General features: G+C 37.6%; 1 protein-coding gene across 1 annotated transcript in view; it reads right to left on the bottom strand.

The window, feature by feature from the left end:
• PDLIM4 (PDZ and LIM domain 4) overlaps window positions 1-15,913 on the bottom strand; it is a 76,003-nt gene that overhangs the window by 12,409 nt on the left and 47,681 nt on the right. The gene's annotated exons all lie outside the window — the stretch shown is intronic.

Below are 15,913 nucleotides of genomic sequence, written 5' to 3' on the forward strand. Positions count from 1 at the left end.
GATCTAGCTTTGAGGAAATATTTTGTTACTAGACAAATAAGATGAGATAAATGTATGGATGGGGAGATGTAAACATGACAGCTTAACATCTGTAAAATAATAGTTTTGTTGTTGTTTTATAAGTTCTGTAATCTATTAATGTGAAGTCAAGAGGATCTTGACTATGAAACAGGCCTTCTAGGTTGTAGCCCCACATTATGGAAATGCAATTAGTTCCCACTTCTTCTCATTCAAGGAAGACCTTTAAAACCATCTGTTTAAACTGCCCTTTGAATCTTAGGATAATTGCCAGTATCTATCTATTAAAATACATCAATGATTTTATTATTTTAATAATTAATATACTTTAAAAAATATTCTTGTACTTCATCCAAAGTCAGTGAGATTGAGGCTTTCTAAAAATGCTGTAAAGTGAAATAAACGTAAGTAACTATTAAGACATGGAAGAAAAGAATACAACAAAAAAATGGAACAAGTAGGAGAGATCATAGAATGCACAGTGCTACAGTTATTTGGGTTTTTATTTTTAGAACAATCATGTACGAGTTTGGTTTAACAAAAATAGAACGTCCAGTCATTTTGTTTAAAGTACACAATCAACAGTGGCTGGCAATGATAGGTATTGCCAAGTCCCACAACTCAACAGGGAAGCCCGTCAGAGTTTCCAGAGCTCCTTAAAGTCTCCCTCCTCTTCTTCTTTGCTGTCTGTTCTCATAACCATGCTAATCATGAAAGCAAATGGAACAACAAGAAGGAGCAGAAGCCATGATCTCCCTGGCCCTCTTTCTCTGGGGGAGAGTGCTACAAATTAGGCCTAGAGGGAGATTCCCAGTGGAAATAACAAGAGTGAAATTAATCCTACTCAGAGGACAGAAAAAGAGAAGCCGGCACATCATTTGACCAGGAAGAACAGCAGTAGGAGTTAACTGGAGAAGGAGGCTTTCTGCTAGAAGAAGTAGACTAAAGACTGTAAGCAGTTTATATAATTCAGCTGCTGCAAATAAACAAACTTATTGTTCTTTAAAGTCCCAGGCAAGTTTATGAAGCACAAACAATAATAGCAAGTGGGTGGAGCCATCTAGGGATACTGTATTTAAGATGCCATTCATGAAGGGTCTGTTCTCTACCCAGTATAGACCTGACATTTCAGAAATCTCCTCAAAATATTTATTTGCAAAGTCTATGTAATAGCTTCACTCATATTCCTCAACTTATAAGAGTCCTCCATACTTCTTTGACAGAATGTGAAAAAGTCTAGGGTTGAATCCTTGACATCTCTCTCTGAATCCTAACAATAGCCCTCATTTTTTTTTATACTTAAAGTAGCTAATTTTTGTTTTAAATAATCTGAAGTGCCACATTGGACTTCTATAAACCTTCCCCACAAAACAAAGTGTATTCTAAACCTGCACTGATTATTCTTCTAGTAATAATAATCAAGTCATTAACACTGAAAATTATTCAGAAAAAATGCTTTGGATATTGCACAAAGGTGAATATGACATCTCTCTGCTATTTCATTAAAACAAAACCTGTTTTTTCTCCCCAAGAGCCTGAAAAAAAAGGTGCTGCCACTTTAAAAATCACAATAAAGGTGCTGCACTCATTTGGGGTCAAAAGCACAGTCATACAATAATTACAGTCTCTGTGCTTAGCGGACACTTTTACTGATATGCATAAGCAGTTTTAAGATTTTCTGAGATCTTCTGCAAATAGGCTATTTTTTGCAGTTTTTCCAATATTTACCTATAAATAAATGCCACTCGTCTTAAAACTAGCTGGTTTTTCTTTTCCAAAAGGATGGCTTCCTAGGACATTTGTTTGTGCTAGAACTGTTTAGAACTGCAAGCCCTGATTAACTATGAATTCCTTACCTCCCATTTATTTCTTTGTCAGTTCCTGACTTCTGGGAATGGATGCTGATTATGACCATAAATGGCATCAAGCCAGTGTGCCTTTCCAACCCCTCAGCTGGTGCCCAGCTATTTCTCTGCACTGCCCAGCTTTTATACAGGAAAGGGAACTAGGAGGAGAACAAACAGAGTCTACACAATCAGGAACACAGCCAGACGTTTTGGGGAACTCCTTGTACCTAGAAAATGTTTCCTTGGACCTGCCATTGGGGCAGCTCCGCTGGAATAGATAAGGGCAATGGTTTGTCCTTTCTCTTTAAAGAGAGCAGAGATGGCACAGTAAAGTATCACACTAGCTCTGTTTCTGGAAGTATGGTTTGCTTCTTATGGAGGAGGAAAAAGACACTATAACTCTCTTCAGTTGGCTGGAATAATAATTAAAAAAAAACCAAACTCCTCCTAGAAGGATGACAGGAAGGCAGACTTTGAACGTTTATCTCTGTCCTCTCCACGTTGACAGAAAAGGCCTGCAATAAGAATGGAGCTATATAATACACTTTCCCTGGGAAACAAGAATGCCACACTATCAAGGTGTCAGGTCCCAGTGAGGAAGGTAACTGCATTGAGCTGAATATCATCACATACGTTTGACATACCCCATCAACATGTTAAGGCTGGGGGTAGAAGAATTAGAATAAGGACACGTGTCCAGCCTCCCTTCCATGGGATCTTTCCCCTTCTCATTGTACAGAAGTCAGTGGGCACCTCTCATTTTCTCTGTACCCATTTTTCCCCTCTGAAAGTCTAAAAAGGGCTCAGATGAGAAATGAAGGATGTGAAAGTAAGTAAGCTCATTGCCTCTTCTAAACAGCTGTCCTCAGCAATCATACAGAGGGAGATACAGTCTGATTATTTGTCTTTCAGGCCTGGAGCTATGTGTTTTCAGATTTTCAGTCTTTGCCACCTTCATTAGAAATAGCTCATCTTTTCAAATATTAAATATCCTAATGATCTTTGTAATCTTCCTGAGTTAATTGCCCTTTTATACTGAAGTGGAACAGGAATGGTGAGCTAGAAAAATGCGGCAAAAGATATTACTTCTGTTTATGGCCAAATGCAAAGTTTCCCCATCCTAAATAAACATAAGGGAAAATAAGTGCTTAAAATGTTCAGAATATTAGAACAAGCAAATGGCAATATGCCTAAGAAAACTAGGGTAGCTCTAGCTCTTCCCTGCCTGTCTGATTAGATCAGTATTAAAATAGTCTTTGAGAATATTTGGTACAGCTCACTTTGGTTTTACTGAAGATTATAAGTTAGGTATACAGATTTATTCTCCCTGAAGAGAACCTTTCTGATTTGTTAACATACTTCCTGCTGAGTCATGTCAACTAGCACACAGGGCCCTGTAATAGTTTTGCCAGACTCTTAGCTTCCCAAAAGAGAGTTAACATTTCTGAAGTGCACATTCAGCATCTTTTATTTCAGGTTTTCCTGCTACTGACACAAACATGGCGCTTTTGGTGAGGCTCTGATAAAGCAACGGGTGGGATTCATGTAAATTTAGCTCCTGTGTAATTTCCTTTAAAAAAGGTATCTTTTTAAACATACGTCTTAAAATAGTTCATGAGAATACTGTAGTTATAACCAGAGACAAAATGACAGTGATAACCAGTAGTACGCTTAACGTTCTTTAGTATGGTGGATATGCAAAAAGCTAACGGCCCCTTCTAAAAGTAAAGAGATTTTGATGGACTTCCTTAGAGAAGGAAGTCCATGTTGACAGGATTCACAAAAATAGGTCTAATTCCAAATTCAGATTGGAGCAGAAGAAAATCTAAGAGGTCAGAAAGGTTGAAAAACACTTATTTGTCTTTTTTCCTATTGTCTTGGAAATTCTTTTGTTCTTGTTGTTGAAAATTACATTTTCTACTATTATTGCATGTCAGAAAAGTTAGACTTCTTTTCTTGTTTGTACGAATCAAAATAATTCTTGCAACTGATATAAAAGAACCCTTATATCAGACATGGCATTATTGAAACCTTCCCCAACCTGGCATCTTCTACAAATGTTGGTCTTAGGAATATTTCTTTTCCATAGCAGTTAAAACATGTAGATTGTATGCCAGAGAATGTTGTGTTCCTATAATTCATCTTTCCATGAGGAAGAGGCGTTCAGGCACCAGTGATGGGGCAGAATGAGGCCCCGCTGTCCCTGATTCAATTCCCAGAGATTCAGACCCCAATCCACCTACCTACCCGCCTATCCACCCCACAGATATGCTGTTTCCTTCATATGGAAAGCCAGAGAGCACAGAGATGGAGGAGCGCTCAACCACATGAGGAGGCCAGATGCTCTGCTTGGGAGTAGGCTGTTCTACTGCAGCTTGGCTCTTGTAATCAGAGCTGACTGATTCCATCCTCCTTAGACAGAGAGATTGGAAGAGCCCTGAATTTAAGGCACTCCCTGAGTACTATACAGTAATGGAACAATTTCTGTGACACCTTATATACTATGTAGCTTGTTTCTAATTTCAGTGTTAGTCTCCTTGGAAATCCTGACACTTTCTGCCTCGCTGTCAGCAAGAAACTTCTGTTTATCTTGAACTTGGACTAGTCTCTGAGTACAGCTTCTTTTTTAATTTATATTATAAGTGTTTCTACCCCAGTTAAACAATCTTGCCCAAGCCTTGTGGGCTGAGACAGACGAGGATATATTTTTATAGAAAAGTCATTCTGTTCTGCAGATGGAAATATATCTTGGAACAACTCCAAACAGAACAAACTGGAAGTGTATGGGAAGGAACGTACAAAACCAGGACCAAATGCAAAGGGTTAACTCAGTCCTAAGCCATTTATGGTCTGAATGGTTATCTTTAAGGACCCTTTCACTCATACGATCTTGCCTATACACTCAGATCTGCTTCAAAGGGACTGCTCATATAATTCACTGTTACCTACAGGTAGACTGATGAGCTCAAGAGATAATTTTTTTCTCCCCGTCCAGAGAGGGAGACAATTTTTTTTTTAAACCTCTTAATAAATAAATAAATTGGCATGACAGTTATTGAATTTCCTTCATTAGCATGATGTACTCTTAGCCTCTTCAAGGCCTTTAAGGCTTACATCTGCACTGCAGCCTTTCCTTAAAACAGCTATTTCATTTGTAGCAGTACTCTTCTTAGTAGCTTTACACTAATGCTAGCCTTCCCCAACAGGATGCCCTTCAGATGTGTTGTTGCTATTGGCATAGCTGGCTGGAAAATCTGGAAGTTGTCGTTTGGCACACCTGGAAACGTAGACCGATATGATCCTCTATAATTTGTCTTAGTAATTTTTTTTGCTGAGGTATGGATCTTAAAAGGGGCTTATAAATATTTTGAATGAATGAAAGCATTCATTTATCCATTCTTGCTCTGAATGGAGGTTACAAAAATGTATGATTATGTGGAGTGCTCAGGTCTTCTAAAGACAATATTAATATCTTTAACCTGTCATAAAAACAATTTATAAATGATATGAATTATATCAAAATTCAATTCTCCCTATTGTGCATAGACAGGTATCATGACACCTGTAAATATTACTGCTCCTGTGGAATTCTCTCTATGCCTGTGAAATGCACATGGGTTTTGCTGGAGGAGGTGACCAGACCTACTTCAAAGTCCTCCAGAACTTGCTTTCCTTATTCCATAGAATGCCTGTGTGCCTCATAGAATCGAGAGACATTCCTAATAAGAAGAGAGAGTAAGCATGCAGAGACCAGCATTTTGCTTTGAAACAATTTTGGATGTTTGAAGCACAAAAAGAAAGGGAGAAAATTAACAGATCCAATTTTCACTCCTTAGCAGTGAGAGGCATATGGAGAAGGGTAACATGGATATGATATAGGATTTCTGGGAACAGTCTGAGTGAGCCAACACTAAGAGAAGAGGAAGTTTCATGACCCAAAGATATGAGAAGAGGAAGTAGGGGAAAGATGAGTAATTTTGCTTGGTCAAGGAGGAAGTAGTTGGATTACTGTTAGGAAAGAGCAATGCGTAGGGTCTGGGAGTTCTTGGGAATAATCCTGAAAGAGGAAGACCAAGTGTGGGGTGAGAAAAATAACATGCTATGGATGATCCTGAGTGAGGGAGAGAGAAAAAGAATGAAAAACAAAAGAAAATAGTAAATTCTAAGGAATCTTAAATAAGGTACTTTTAGCCTTAGAAGCTTGTTCTGTGTACACTTGTTTTCTGTTGGCCCAAGAAACTGTGGGTTCATTTTGTTGTTCTGAGCTTGGATTTAACTATGCCTTGCATTTAGGAATTTGAGCTTGTCTTTTAGGCTCCCCAGCTTCCCTTTCTATGATTGGTTGCATTTACCACAGTAGCTGATTTGTGATACTACTCATTATATTTCCCCAAAATTCTAAACATATCCAAAACTCCAAAAATCATGTGCATGAAAAGAACTAAATGAAGTGCTATAAACTGCAGAATCATGTATTGTAAATTGATGTTTAAAATGCAGTATTTTTGAGCTGCCTTTCTACAAAGATATGTAGACTTCAATGCCCAGAATTTTCCAGCCAGCACAGCCATTGCTAAAAATTCTGGGAGTTGAAATACTTGTATCTAAAACACGACAAGGTTATTTTTTTTAATGATCTCACACAGATACAGTAACGGTCACATGATATTTTTATGCATTAAATAAATACCACCAGCAGTTATGTTTCATTGCTAGGTAGCTGGAGGCCAGCCCTCTATACCTCACTGTTGTTTTATCATTGTTAGAAGAACTACATATGTCATTGTCTCCAGAAATACAGTGCAAAAGAAGCACAAAGAGGCTGAAAATGTTTATGGGATCATAAATTCCTCCACAGCATTAAAATGTATGTGAACAGATGTGCTGGTTTCCCACAGCTAACTGTGCCAGAAGAATTATACCAAAATGGAAAAATGGTTTTCAAGTTGTTGCAACTTTTTATGTCCTCCAGGCATCAATAATTGCTTGCTAACAGTCTTCTTCTTAGATGGATATGATAAATTATGGCAGCTAGACCAATTCTGACTTTAACATTTGTGGTCCTGGAGAAAAGATGTTCCGCTAGAGGAAGGGGCACATCCATCATGGAAATGGGACCCATTTCATTTCTTGAGGGATTTCTCTCCTCATCCAATCTGGTCTGGTCTACTTATTTCATGGGAACGATTTTTAAAATATCACTACTAACAAAGCACACAACTTCTGATTAGCTGGCATGGGATGATCTCCCTATACCTAATACTCAAAAGTGTCTCTGATTCATCATAACAGACAGTGCAATAAAGCTGTGCAGCACTTCAGGTTCAATTTCCAAAAGGTGTTTCTGAGCATGTGGAAACCCAAACATAACACTGGTCTGCAACACCTTTACGCAGCCATGCCCCTTAAAACAGTCTGATCCCAGGAAAAGACTTGCATTCTCATGCACCCAAAACACTTTTTAGGAATCAGATCCAAAACCCTAGTGTAGATATCATAGTAGCAGCAGCAGTAGTAGTAGTACAGTATTAGTGTTACTGGCAACAGGTAAATCAAAAGCTGAGTCAAATGCTATCTCTGCAGAGATATTTCACATTGTATGATGTATTCAAAGCTATTAGATTTCCCTCTAAGACATCCTATCATTAAGATCTCTATTCTGTAAGCTTTATATGTGTTCAGCAGCATCTTGCTTGGTAAGTTTCCAAAAGCGGGGGATGAGATCACACGATTACTTTCCCTCATTCCTATTTGAGCTGAAAAAAGATTATTGCTATACAAATACAAATCCTTTTCTCCTAGAATTAGTAACATAATCTGACATATTACAAAAATATCAGAGGAAAAAAAAAGAATGATAAAAAAGGAATAAATGAGATGTTTAAAAGATTTAACAACATGAATAAATGGGAAAAGCATTATTATGAGCTTTCAGCTACAAGTCTGTGTACTTTTGCTTGTGAATAAGCTCCATTAAAGCTAGTGGAGCTTTTGTGTTAAATTCCATAGACTTAGGATGAGCAAGTTAAATATTTAATTCTGCAGGAATAATTTGTGAAGGGAAAGGAACATATTTATTTGAACATCTACATCTGGAAGGTAACTATGTGCACAGGTATGTGTGAATAGATCCTATATAAACAGGACAGCAAAGCATCTTTGCCAAGAAAAGAAATTATTTCCAGTCCCTAACTTCAAGTTAAGTTTTGTTTGCAGCCAATTTCCCCAAGCAGACACTCTGTTGTGTAATCTGTCTACTACTTTTAGCACCAGTTTCTCTAGCTGTAGATGCCAATTTTAGTACTGTTGCATTGATATTTATTAATCCATATTCACAAATCAGTTTCATTATATGACCTATATATGAATTATGTTATTATGTTATTTATTTATTTATTTTTAATCAAATTTATATAGCCACCCATCTCACAAGAAGTGACTCATAGTGAAGGAATGGGGTGCGCGGCTTGGAGATTGGCGTGAGTGGCCTTGGGAAGGAGGCCTGGCACAGCCAGCAGCTGCCTCGCATACAGTAGGGTCAGGCCAGGTATGCCTCATCAGCAGTGGGAGGAAAATGGCGAAGGTCAGCTGGGTGCAGCAGAGCCTGCGGAGTGCAGGGTGGCAGGGGCAACTGGGGTGGCTGGCCACAGTGTGGGTCTTGAGGTGGCATTTCTCAGTGGCAGCAGCGGCACTGGGGTTGCCGTAGATGCCTGGGGGCAGTGGCAGCTGGCTGAGACTGCTGAAGGCCCTGGGCCTCTACTTCAGCTCCAGACCCAGCACTGCCGCATACCACTGTGCAGGGCAGCCAAAAGGACATAGATGGGGGGAGACAGGCAGGTGGGGCGAGTTGCAGTGCCTCTGCAGTTGTAAGCACTGCTGGGCTGGGCTGGGCTGGGCTGGCTGAGGCTTGCTGGTGTGGCTGCAGCTTTGTGCCACACTGGAGCAAGCCCAACTTGTGTGTGGCCTGCACCAGGCCTCCCCACCCCCTGCGGCACCCCCCTGCTCCTTACCTGGGACTCCCTCCACTTAACAACCTGCGATTCTTGGTAAGTGACAGCAACTACGACCACATCACTTAACGATGGAAATTCCAGCCCCAATTGCCGTTGTAAGTAGAGGACTGCCTGTAACCTTTTGCAGTTAATGCTATGTTGTTGCTGTTTTTGGTCTTCTGATTCCTTTTCTACATTGTGGAATACACAAATGGGGCAATCAATTTTCTCTGGACTCTCATGGTTCATGATATGAATGTTTCATTTCTAAGGAAGACTGCAAGCCATTTTGTTGGATTCTTACTCTTTAGTTCTCCTGTGATTTTTTTGGTTTCTCCTTTTACTCAAGGTCTTACTTTTGCCTTCATTTTGTTTTCTGGCATTATTTAACTGTCACCTTTTCTTTGGCATGTACCCTGGCTTGTCTAAACTTTAGCCCTGGAAATTCATTCTGAATTAACTCTGTATGTACATGTCATTCTTCCACAGCCTAGCTTAGTTCTTCCACCAATGACTAGCTTAGCTCATGACAATACTCTAGCACCTTGTAAAACACCTTAAGAAAATCCAAATTCTTAAAATAAAACAAATCAAGTCTGAAAGAAAATAGGTGGTAGTTTCTAACATCTTTGCTCAAAAGTATACTAAGAATGATTATGCTTTAAACATTTTGAGTAGCTGTATCATCCATTAACCATTTCAGGAAGCTTTATCTGTATGGAAATATTTAGTAAATAGGGAGCTGCAGAATCCTAAATGGCATTTAAGCATGGAGAAATATTTAACTTAAAAATATGTTTGTTCATAGATGTATTCTCTAAAGTTGTGCATAAAGAAAAGATGGAGTAAAATGAGTACTCAGTTCTTAAACATTCTTGCAGGTCCCTCTCTTCCAGACTTCACCAACTGGATGCAAATGAGTTTCTATAAACTTGAATTTCTGATATCCACTTATTAACTATTGAATGAGGCTAACATCCATTCCCAGGCTAGCATACTTCTCTTTTCCCCACTTTTCTTCTCTTGTAATATTGGCTGGAAGAAATAGTTAGGAAGGTCTTATCTAATGTTTTGGTTCACAATAGCTTGTCGTGTTATCCACATTAATGAACTGTAATTAATCTTGAACTATAGTAATTTGGGTTATAAATTTGTTTGTTTCAACAAATCAAAGTTAAGACTGACCATATTTTAGGGCTCAGACATAACCCTAAATCGCAGATAAGCTAAAATAGAAGTGAAAGGTTCTAACCTCTTCTTCTGAATCACAAGGACTTGAATCTAGCTACTAGGACAATCAAGATATTTTCCACAAATGGCTTGCCCTCCATAGCTGCCTCACCTTCGTCTTTACCTCAAACTTTCTTTTTATCTCCCTCTCAGATACAATTCATCCCTGCTGACAAGTTGATAGCATGCCATCTTCAGCAACCCATATAGCAAGAAACCAGTGGTTTCTTATTACAGGGACTACTCTTAACAGTAAAAAACAAACAAAATTGGCTACCAGAGGGTGCAGGGGTATGGTTGGTGACATCATCAAGGGTGTATGGATGCAATTCTTGGCCCACTGTTTTTATTTGGGGAATTTATTTAATATGTATGCTAAGCCTTGCAGAGATTGAATACATGCATTTTATCCTTCCTCCATCCAACCACCCAAACTCCCTCCCATGAAAAAACACACCACTGGAAATTGGTAATATAATGCCAAGTTCAGCAGCACAATACTGAGTGGTCAGAGACTATAAACACAGGGCTGGGTGACGTCTATATGCAGTACAGTATATAGAAAGCAACTTGCCCAACTCTGTGTTACATTCATGGTCACTTTCTCTTCGGAGCTCTCTGCCTCCTTCCTAAGGGCTACTGAGAGTAAGAGTAAGTGTAACTGCTGCTTATGCCCCCAAAACAGTTCCCTTTCTCTAAACCTGAGGAACTTTTGCTTTCCTCATTCCACTTTCAGATAATGCCAGGGGCATAGAATAATAATGTGGATGGGAGGTGGCTAGGCTCAAAGATCTGATTTGTAGGATATGGTTGTAGAGAATTACCAATTTTCATTCCATTTTACAAATAATAGATTTTACACTAATTGGTTGGTTCATTATAAAACCTTCCACAGTGCAATTTTAATCAAAGCTTAAAATGCGATGACCCTGTAAAAGCTGTAATATCTGTAGGATGGTTTATGGTTGAAGCCTACAGCCAGGAGCCAAGCTAGCAGGATGTCACAGAAGTAGTTCAATACATCAGGAGAACCCTATGTTCTGAAATGTTGTCATGTTCTTGATATTTTTCCAATTATAGAATTATTTTCAAACAGCTAAGTAACTAGAATACAAAAATGTTCCATATACCCTCTTAAAATGTTTTAGCAGAATCGTCTTCAAAATGCAGATATAGCACCTTGAATGAAACATCATATGAATCAGTCTCCATTTTGTAATAAGAGTATATAAACAATGTGAGTTAAATCCTGGCTGATTTACTTGAAGGGGGATATTGGGATTTCCCTGTTTAGACTGCTATGAAATTTATGGCATACATTTTTTTCAGTGATCTGTGAAATCTACCATGCAAATGTATGTGTTATTCATCAGATAACTTATCATAAAAGAAAGAGTGCTTCTGCAAAACTGTATCTTTGCAAGATTTTAGCAGGTCGTAGTTTAAATGGGAGCTTTAGCATCAGACTGTCATTTGAAATGACTGCCCATGTGATAAATCTTTCTGCTGATGGTTGATACTTAATGAAACTAATTTATCGCAATCTTTTTTTCAAACCTATACAAATAAGAGTTGGTTTATTTACTTATACTATCATCAGCTTTTTTCTTGTTTAAGTCACAATTTCTGCTGGAGAAAGCAAAAACTTAAAATATTATTTATTTGGATAATTAATGTCAATAATTGCAGTAGACATGGGAACAGTTCGGCACATTCCAAACTCATCTATGTTAGCGTGTGACAAAGTTCTTAGATGTAAATTGTTACCATGCACTGGGTTCAGAATGAGTTGGCTGCACACTGCACACTACTGTACAACACTGCACACTACTGTCTGCATATGCTGAGATGGTCAGGAGAGTTAAGCATACTAATTTGTTGTCATAATTGTGAAATTGAAAGCCAGGCAAAATATGAAGTGAGAAAATGTATAAAATATCCCAGTATGAAGTATGTGTGACAAATCAGTCATATTTTGGATGCATTTTATGATTTATAAAAAGAGAAAAAAAGGAAAATTGCTGCCTCTACCTCCATGAAGTATTTCTAAATACTTACTTCTCCACTGTCACACTTCTGAGGAACCTTGAAAACTGAACTCCCTAAATTTGCCAGAGTTCTCTAATGAAGGACCAAATAGAAACCTTTGTTTCTTGAATATTTGTAATAAATAATAAACTATACCAAACAATCTTTCATATTGAATGCTAGCTCACAATATTAGTTCTACTTCTCTGACTGTGGTCAATTAAATCCCCCATAGGTTCTGTACAGGAAAATTCTAGGGCAGAAACATTAGATTTTATCAGCAAGAATATTTTGGTCATGGTTTCCCACTATGCAAATGAACTCCAGCAAACCACTGTATCAAATGCTTCTTTCATCCTTTCCTTTTGCAAACCAGAAGAACATTGGAAGCATCTGTTTCTGGTTGTAAACTATATACAGTTTTAAACAAGGGAAACGATGACTTGTTTATGGTTCCAAAACAAGTCATCATCAAAATCATAGTTCTAGCATCTTGATCAGTTTCAAAAAAAGTACATTTCTCCCAGGCTGCTTTATTTGATTTTGATTTTGCACATGTGAATTTATCCATGATGGCTTAGTATTTTGTGTGCAGAGACTGCAGGTGGATATGATGGGAAATTGTGATCCATTTTAAAGCCAGGAACGGATGGTTCAGTCTCAAGAGAAGAGGTGGGGAGAGAGGTGAGGGTGAGCCTAAAGCTTACTGCAACGTGCAGGGGAAAAACATTATTTCCTCTTCCACGCAAATTCTATTTGTTTATCTCAAACGGAGACTTGAGAATCTGATGATTAAGCATTAGCATACTGTACGTGATGCCTTTACATACAGGTCTGTGGACCAGCTTTCTATCTGGCTTGGGTAACTTTCAAGAATGTTCTCCATTTTGCATAGTTCATAATGCTGAGGTCAATCTCATCTGACCTATTTGGGGAAGGCTGTTTCAGAATTTGCCTGGTAAGGCTGCCTCTATACCTTAACATTCTAATAGCTGATCGTGTTATGTATGAGCAGGGGCTGTATATGGCAAGGAAAAATGGAATGCCTATTAAGCTTACCATAGAAACACTCTTCCAAACAAGCTAATTGGACCCGCTCATTTTTGAATGCGCTCCAACATTTTGGACCTAAGGTGTGCTTTTTCAGATGTGAGCCTTCATAAGCAATGGATTAACATGGAACAACTTCTTTCATGTTGGCTTGTGGGTGGCTGAAGAATGAAAGTTGGCACACTTTCTAACAATGGGAATACAGTCTGCAGAGTTTATTTAAGTTCACATTTAAACTGCCTTCTTTGAAGGATGTTGCTCCTTCAGCTGACCCAAACTATTTGGTCCAAGAAAAGATATCATTTAATACATGGGGCTCTTATCACTAAAAGGGCTTGATTTACTTTCTGTTCCCATGTCAAAGCTCCAGTTGTTATGCTTTCAATTCCAGATGCATATGTTTTCCCAATAATGATACAGAAACCTTTTCTTCTGAAATACATCTGAAGATGCTAACATATTTCTGTATGTATAGTCAAGATCAAATGGAAAAAATACATGACAATTTCTTCTTTTTGATAAAGTAGTAACCCTTTTCTTCCCTGATAGGTAGCCAATATTTGTTTTTTTACTACTTATAACAGTTCTTTCTGTTGTCCTTTGCTCGGCACTTTGTTTAGAATTGTCAGACATGCATCTCTAGTAAAAAAACCATTTACAAAGAAGAGTTGCCATTCTTCAGAGCAAACAACAGTGCTCTGTTAGCAGCAAGCTTATGCCTCATGTATTTTTACTATACTCTGATTCTTACAAGAAAACTCCACTGCTACCCTACTATCTTATGGAAACATCTAACAAACATTGTTCAGATGCAACCATAATTATGTGGCTATAGTATTTAATAAATGCTGGAACCCAAGTAGTTAAAAGACATTTCCAGAAATGAGGAATATGTGAATGGGTTTTCTTTTCATTAAAATACTTTTAACATTACTTTTAGACTCTCCAGCAAGGGAGTTCTAGTGAGAACCATATTTTCTTTCCTTTTTTATAGTTGCAAGTGGTTAATTTTTTTTTCTGGTAGATTTATTCCATTTCAAAGAAAAAAAAAACAGTTAAAAAGCAGAAATTCAGAGTCCTATCAGAACAATCCTAGCCACTTGCAACTATAAATGAAATGGAATAAATCTACCAGAAAAAAAAATTAACCACTTGCAACTATAAAAAAGGAAAGAAAATATGGTTCTCACTAGAACTCCCTTGCTGGAGAGTCTAAAAGTAATGTTAAAAGTATTTTAATGAAAAGAAAACCCATGCACATATTCCTCATTTCTGGAAATGTAATTGTGAAGTGTATGCCTTTCTGCATCAAAGTATGATGCTTATTTGGTAGTAAAGAGTCTCATAGAATTGATATCAATATGAACTGCTAATTCATATTGAAAGAAAAGAAACCCAGATGATATAAAAAAATGTGAATAAGGTGTTACACAGGTTTTAAAAAAAAATGTAGAAGAAAGAGAATAAAAGTGTAATGAGATTTTCAGGCAGAGGTTTCATGGCTTCCTCATTTTGTAAAATTACCTGATTATATTGTCATGAAAAAACAAACTTTCACAAAGGAACTATTTTTCCCCCTAGAAGACAATACATGCAAGTACTGTACAAGTATCTATATGCTTCCTCCAATTGGGTGCATAGTTATGGGGTGGGGAATTCTAAGCAGGAAAATTGTTATAATGGAAGGGGAAACAGCCATCTGTTAATACTCATGTACCAAGTCTGCAACTGCTGCCTACATGAATCATTTGTATGTTCCCCCACCTCCCAATTGCTGCTTTAAAATGTGTAATACTCCATTCACAGCTCTTCCATATCACATCCAATTTGGGTCTTACTTTCATGATTTCGTTAGAAGGAAGGTATTTTGAGGGGAAAGAAACATGTTATTTATTCATGCATTTGTTCTATTTGGATACATAGTTTGAAACTAGTGTACACTTAACTAATAATTTTGAACCAACTGAACTGTTCTCAGATTGGGTTTTGGTGCAGTTTAAGATACCAGTTCTTATTTAGAGAACTCTGCATGGGATATCTGAAAACACAGTTAATTCTTATATGAACTTGTCCATCATTTATGATATGTAAGAAAATCTTGATTGATGGGAACCTAGGAGAGTTTTTTTCTCCTAAGGACAAAAGGTAGTCAAAACCATTTAATTTCAAATATCTATTGCATGATTTCAAATGTAATTACTTTTATTCTTTATCACTGAACGTGGCTTTTCTGTTATTCTTAATCTGTTTATTATTGTACTGTTTTTAGGTGTTTATAAAACTTAAGGACCTTTTTATACCAAAATTGAAATATTTAATTAAATATAACATATGCAACATTGTTGAATAGGAGATATCTCCCAAACCTGTACCTTATCTCCACTTAAATATTTAGTTATATCAGGCATATAAGCATTTTAAGCATTAGACAAATATTTACCTCTTAATTCCTACATTGGACTAACCCATTTGTAGGTATTTGTCATGTAGCTTAGAAGGCTGCAGCATTAAGTCAGCATCATGGAATTCAAGCAAATGAATTCCTGTTAGCTTCCAAATACAGAGTCCTGCTAAATCCTGCTTGATGCACAAGCACTGCTCTGGGTCTTGTCTGCCTAGCCTTTCCAGGATTGTGATACACCAAGTCATGATGAAGGCATAAACAGTAGTTCTTCCAATATCATATTTTCAATATCTATTTATTAGTCAACTGCTTCATCCTGGGAAGAACAGTTTATATATTATCCA

The sequence above is a fragment of the Python bivittatus genome, unplaced genomic scaffold (genome assembly GCF_059951505.1).
Source record: "Python bivittatus isolate LINGU-HERP-01145 unplaced genomic scaffold, Pbiv_v1 ctg000080_np1212, whole genome shotgun sequence".
Classification (NCBI taxonomy): Eukaryota; Metazoa; Chordata; class Lepidosauria; order Squamata; family Pythonidae; genus Python; species Python bivittatus.